Source organism: Plutella xylostella, chromosome 21 (assembly GCF_932276165.1).
Source record: "Plutella xylostella chromosome 21, ilPluXylo3.1, whole genome shotgun sequence".
Classification (NCBI taxonomy): domain Eukaryota; kingdom Metazoa; phylum Arthropoda; class Insecta; order Lepidoptera; family Plutellidae; genus Plutella; species Plutella xylostella.
In genome coordinates this window covers 8402769-8409268 of record NC_064001.1, presented here as the reverse complement: position 1 = coordinate 8409268, position 6500 = coordinate 8402769, and positions in this window count along the sequence as shown.

Here is a 6500-nt window from a genome sequence, read left to right as displayed (position 1 = left end):
AATTAAAAAAATAGGAAAAAATGCTTTTTTTAATTCCTTTCACATCTTTCTACACCTACACCTTTTTCTGCACACAAATTTGATGACCTCACACCTGTCACAAACCCAACAGCAAAAAAATCTGCTTATAAGAATCGGCGCTAAAAAACACCAATAAGAAAACAACTGATTTTTACGCATAATCATTAGCGTGGCGCGCGTGCGTAGATCGCGATCGATCTAGATCTGTAGATCTGCAGTGGGCGGGGGGCGTGGCGCGGGGGCGGCAACCTGCGCCCGCGCACGTTTTAGAACCACTGGAGTTTGCGTTACGCTCGCTGACTGTTGTTGCTGTCGCCGAATTGATTCGGTATTGGGAATTATGATTCGAGTTGCGCTGCTGTGGTCAGGCATCGGCATTTTGGTTTGAATAGAAATACTTGGGTACAAACCTTATTATAATTGAATATACATGAAGTTCATTTATATAGGCAATTAATAATTAAGGTAAGGTAAGTTTTGTTCAAATAGCAATTAATGTATCTAACTATCTATATTTTTCTTAAGTGTTCAACTGTGGTTTCGAAATCACCATTGAAACTTCCGTTCTTACAATGTAATAATATAAAAAGATCATTTTTAATTCAAGCCAACCCTATAAACCATAATTTTAATCCAGAACTGAATTATTAACCGAGACAAAGCTAATCCTTCTCCGCACGAACTAACAAACACTAAGTAATAACTCAGTCCCGACTACCTACAAGTTAAGTCCTTACTTTTGGGCACCGTAATCTAAACTTGGAGCTTACCCTTAAGTTCTCAGTAGACGTCTCAGAGTATCCCATCTGCGGGCTGGCCCGGGCAACCCGGGCAACGGGGCCGACCCGGACAACCCCGCCCGGGCGAGGTGGGGCGGAGGTGGCGATCCGGGCGAACCGGCTAGGGATGGGGTAAAAGCATAACGGTTGCGGAATATTCGGATTTTCAGATGGAAATTTTGATAAAGGTTTTTCGTTGGATTTTAAAGTAGGATTTTTACAATTGTTTTGTACTTTGCATTCACATTTTATTAATAAAATGTTAAAGAGACTTTGTAAACAATGAATCAGCGTACGTGTCGTGGAATAAATTGCAATGAAATGCATTCAAGCTTCAGTTAAATAAAGATACTTACTCTTACCTATAAAGTTATGTTTGTAGTCGTACCAATCCTAAATTTCAAAAAGTTAAAAAACCACAACAGGACCTACCGGGCTACCAGGCAGCCGCAAATCACTCATTACCTTTCCCACCCTAATTCCTAAGCGTACGCTAAAACAGCACGTTTACCCTAAACAGTTATTTTTAAAACAGCTGTTTCCCAACACCCGCCACCCCCGAGGTGAGGCGGGGTGGAGGGGGCAGGGCGGGTGAGAGGTCGCCCCGCCCCCCGCAACACACCTACACGCGACAGCCTTTGTCTGTGTGAGTGTGAATGTGCGTGTGTGGGTGTAAATAGGAAGCTGAGAAAGGTGGTAAAAGGTGTGTGGGTAGTGTTGGATGTTGGGTTTGAGTCCTGGTCCGGGGTTGTTGGTTTAAGCTGAAAATAACATTTATAAGGTAATCGAGAACTTTACGAATCACCACAAAAGTTAGACTTACAAAAAATAACTTACTTACGCACTAGAAACAATTTATAATAGGCGGCCTTGTCGCTAAGGGCCATCTCTCAGGCAACCTTGGTAAAACCTGTGGTAAAACGGAAACAAAGTAGAGTATATTAATTATTTTTTAAATATCCCAATTACTTATAATTTAAACAATAATATGTATATTATAACACTACAAGTGCTGAAACAGAAGTCTATTTATTTCACACATTATCTGAAATTCACTTACAAAGCAGCCTGTCAGACACAACAAAGGAACTCTTGCTAACTGCCACAAATCACTGAATAAATCAATCAACTCGAATCACAATTTGCAGCAAGATCGATACGAGAATAAACAGACATAAAGAGTTAAAAAAAAACAATTAAAAAACAAACGAGGTCCGTTGTCAACCGTAAATCACTCAAAGGAGTTTGTGTCCTTTCTTTTTGATCCTAGGAATTTGTGTCTGGATAATTCAGGACACTGCAGTGGCCGATTCAATCAATTGGCTGGAGTTAAATTGAGTTGTTAGGGGTAACCACAACTCATTTTTAAGTATTCATTTTATTTGAAAATAGCACTCACTTATATTTTCTGAGAGCAATATTTATAAGTAACTATTTCAGATTTGACGACCGAATGGCGTAGTGGTTAGTGACCCTGACTACTGAGCCGATGGTCCCGGGTTCGATTCCCGGCTGGGGCAGATATTTGTTTAAAAACAGATATTTGTTCTCGGGTCTTGGATGTGCCCGTAAAATGGCAATAGGCCCGCCCCCTATTACATTGGGACTAACAAAACACTCTGGCGAAAAGTGGGTGCAGCAATGCACCTCTGCCTACCCCGCAAGGGAGTACATTAGTACAAGGCGTGAGTGCGTGTTTTTTTTTTTTTTTTTTTTTTATTTCAGATTTGTCATTCGTTTCGCATGTGTACTAATTTTATTTGAGTTTAGTGGTGACTCGTGTTTTTGATTAAACCATAAATCTATCGAAATAGGTTCAGTCATACAGTCAGGATAGTATTAACAGCTACAGTTATACATAACTGAATCATAAATTATGCTATTTGAAGGGCATAAGCATTATAATCTTGAGCATCCAATTAAGACACACATGTCTTACTTCGCATTAAAAGACAGACAATAATACATAACCTATTTTCATTCTGATAAGACCGCTGTAAGAGCGGGCCTCACAGGTCACTGTAGGTTATCAAGTATTCTGCGTCTTTGAACGTACCTAATGCTCACAGTTGAGAAATATTACCAGAATTGGTTTCCTAAGCTAATGATTAAGATGGATTCTATAAGTAATGTAAAATTTATTAACTCTTATCAAAAAGTCTCGGATTAGTAAGTATCATTGTGAGTATTATTGTAGATAGTTACTATCGTTACTTACAAGAGCTAGAAAATAGGAAGCAGCTGCCATATTCTTCCTAAACCACAGATTAATAACTAAGTAGTACAAAAACTACAATCTCTTAAACACGAATGTAGGGCAGGATTACGCGACAGCAAAATCCTTATTATATTACGTAGATTTAGTGTCAATTTGGTTGGTAGGACATGTATGTATTATGTACAAGTATATCAACGTAGGTAAAGGGAACCGTGTAGCATCTTTTATCCTACAATACCTTACATCAAGGTTAGTAAAACAAGAAAACATTCATTTTAATTTAAGTATCATACATTTAATTTAATAGGTTATTAAATCTGTACATCTCTCCCAAATGCTCCGATACAAAGGGCTCATAGTGGAAGTGGCACTTCTGACGGCATCTGTAATCTCATCAACAATATTTCGTGCAAAAAGTGGCTCCACAAAAAGCCCCGCGATGAAAATCGGATCATAATCCGTAAGCGGAACCTCGGGCCTCGTACTGTCTAGTCGGGCAATTCTTGACTGGTCCAGCAGAATACCTACTGGCGAGCAATGAAAAAGTTCCAGTGACAGTGAATAATAAATGAGCCGTTTTCCTTGACGGCTGTCAGTTGAGTTTTTGTACAAGCCAAGGACTTTGTATATATAACAGGACTGAGTACTGCCAAAATTTTAATTACTAAAACACGTCGTAAGCTGTTGTAATAAGATTCAATTTGGCAATCAACGTTTCTATATATATATACAAAGTCCTTGGTACAAGCTGATAGATATGTCCTGACAACATAGTGTACAGAACTGTCAAATATTGCACACAGAGAGCAAAGAGGTTGAAGTATTAAACTCAGAATAAGAACTCATTACTTTTAATAGTACTTCTATTTAGTCTAATTTACAAATTCAGAATGTTAATTTTTCAAGCGTCGTTGCTGAACAAAACACATAAGAGCAGATAAAGAATTTCCTCTGTGGAAATAAGATGTGAGCTGACAAAACCTATGTTCTGAGGGTTTGACAGTTTAGTACAACATTGACAACGCCATCTGTTTCTCCAATAATATAAACTTTTTTCTTTACAAATTTATGCCTTATTGGAGTAACTTCGTAAAATATTCAGTAAAAAACATTGAAAAATTGGAGCTGCCATTTTTTGCCGTAGTACATTTATTTGCACTCATAAATGCAATACTGCTACAGTAGATACAACTTACCTAACACGGCTGTCCCATTTCAAAACACAGTAACCGCCAACTTTAAAAAAAAACGGGTCTTTGATTTATACATTATTTTAGGCGATTCCGCACAAAACTGCATTGTCAGAATATCAAAAAACCGCTTAGAAACGAAAATAAAATTTCTAAAAACCTAGTAACTCCACCCTGCGAAATCAAAAATGCCACGAAAACCATTTCAAAACATAGTAAGAGCCACCAACCATTTTAAAACACAGTAAGTGAAAATGACTTACTAGGTTTTTAAATGGTCAATGGCGCTTACTAGGTTTTGAAATGGTCAGCAAAGGACAATTTTCGTCCGTTAATTTTAGTAAGTCACAAATGGCATACATTATTACTAACACTTTTTTCGAACAAAATATCAGACATTTCAGAACCTGTATCTTTGCACCAATGAAACCTAGAGAGTTGAATTAAAAGTAGAACATAAGTAAATTTTGTCTTCTTTATAAAAGCTATAGAGACCTTTCTCGTTAGAACCTTTCTACTAGCCCTATTTTGCATAAACAAAAAAAAAACAAGTTATAAAACTGATTTTTAGATAGAAATTTAGGAAATATTGTCTAATTGAATGATTTTCATGTTAGAGCCTTCTGAATATGGCTATTTAATTCATTTACATAAAACAAAAAAACAAACATAAAAATATGCCAGTATTTCAGCTATTACTTATAGTGCCGTCGTGTAAAAGTGCTGCAAAATTGGATTTATAATATGTGAAGGATCTCAAACATATAAAAAATGAAATTATTACGCAATTATTGCAATTTCAATATACTTAACTTGTCTTAAATGACACAATAATGGCCCTTACTAGGTTATGAAATGGTCAGTGAGGGCGGTTTTAGGGTGAGAAAACCATATATTTTGTCCTTTTCATAGTATATACTGGGCATTTTCAGCTTGAAAACAAATCTGTTTTATTTATTTGTCATTTGCACTGGTTTATTATGCATACACTTTAGTAAGTGGGTAGGTATGCCACCCTGATCTCTTTTCCATGAATAATAACAAATTCTTAAAATTAGGTCTATTTAATGCAGGTTCTTTAAATACAGGACATGATGACTTTATTTTCGCAATGGATCGTTTTCAGGCAGATATAGTTGCTATAAATGAGACGTGGCTGGGCCAGGGACAGGGGGCGTGCGCGCCCTCAGTGCCGGGCTACAGGCTACGCCATGCACCCCGCCCCGCACACATGGGGCGCTCTCGCGGGGGCGGTGTTGGTTTTTATATTAAGAATAATATTAATGTGCGTTACCTAAATCACCCTTCAGTTAATGTAGAACAATACTGGATTTCAACGCGAGTTAAAGGATACCGTATAGCTATAGGTACGGCTTATAGACCGTCGTGGATAAATCTAGATGTATTTATTGATGCCTTAACAGAATCAGTAACTTCTTTTTCTAATCATGATCAAGTGGTCCTACTAGGTGATTTTAATGTTAATATGCTGGATATGAGTACTAATGAAGCTAAAAAAATTAACCAATTTATTGATTACCTACATTTAAAACAAGTAGTTACTCAGCCTACACATTACTCTGTGGGTAATGAGACTCTTATAGACCTTGTTTGTACTAATATAAAAGTTAGTGATGTCACTGTCACCAATATCACCGGGTCGTTGGGACACGCCATGATAAATGTAACTTTAGCCATAAAAAAAATTAAACCCCCAGTTAAATTCTTAACCTTTAGACCTATAAATCATATAAACTTAGAAAACTTTAACAGAGATCTTTTTGCATTAGACTTCGAAGCTTTAATGTGTTGCTCTACAGTGGATTTGGCAGTAAATCAATTTAACATCTTAATAACATCACTCTTTGATAAACATGCACCTGTTAGATCCATTAGGGTTCGAGAGGGTCAGTCTCTCCCGTGGGTGACTGACTCTTGCAAGTTAATGATTGACTTACGTAACAAAGCACATGAGAAATTTAGACTAACTAAATCCGATGAACATAAAAAGCACTATAAAGATTTAAAAAAACTTGTCGTTACTAGTATAGCCAATGAAAAACGCGCCTATTTTGATCAATTTATTAATACCCAAATTAATGAACCGAAAAAGCTTTGGAAAAATTTGAAGAATAAGGTCTTAGTCGATCCTTCTAAAAGTGACAGCTTACCAGATTCTTTTAATGATCCAAACAAAATTAATGAGCATTTTTTAGATATTCCTGGTACTAACGATGTTCCTGTTTCCAACCTTGACTTTTTTACTACTCACCGTTTTGGTACTGCTGTGTT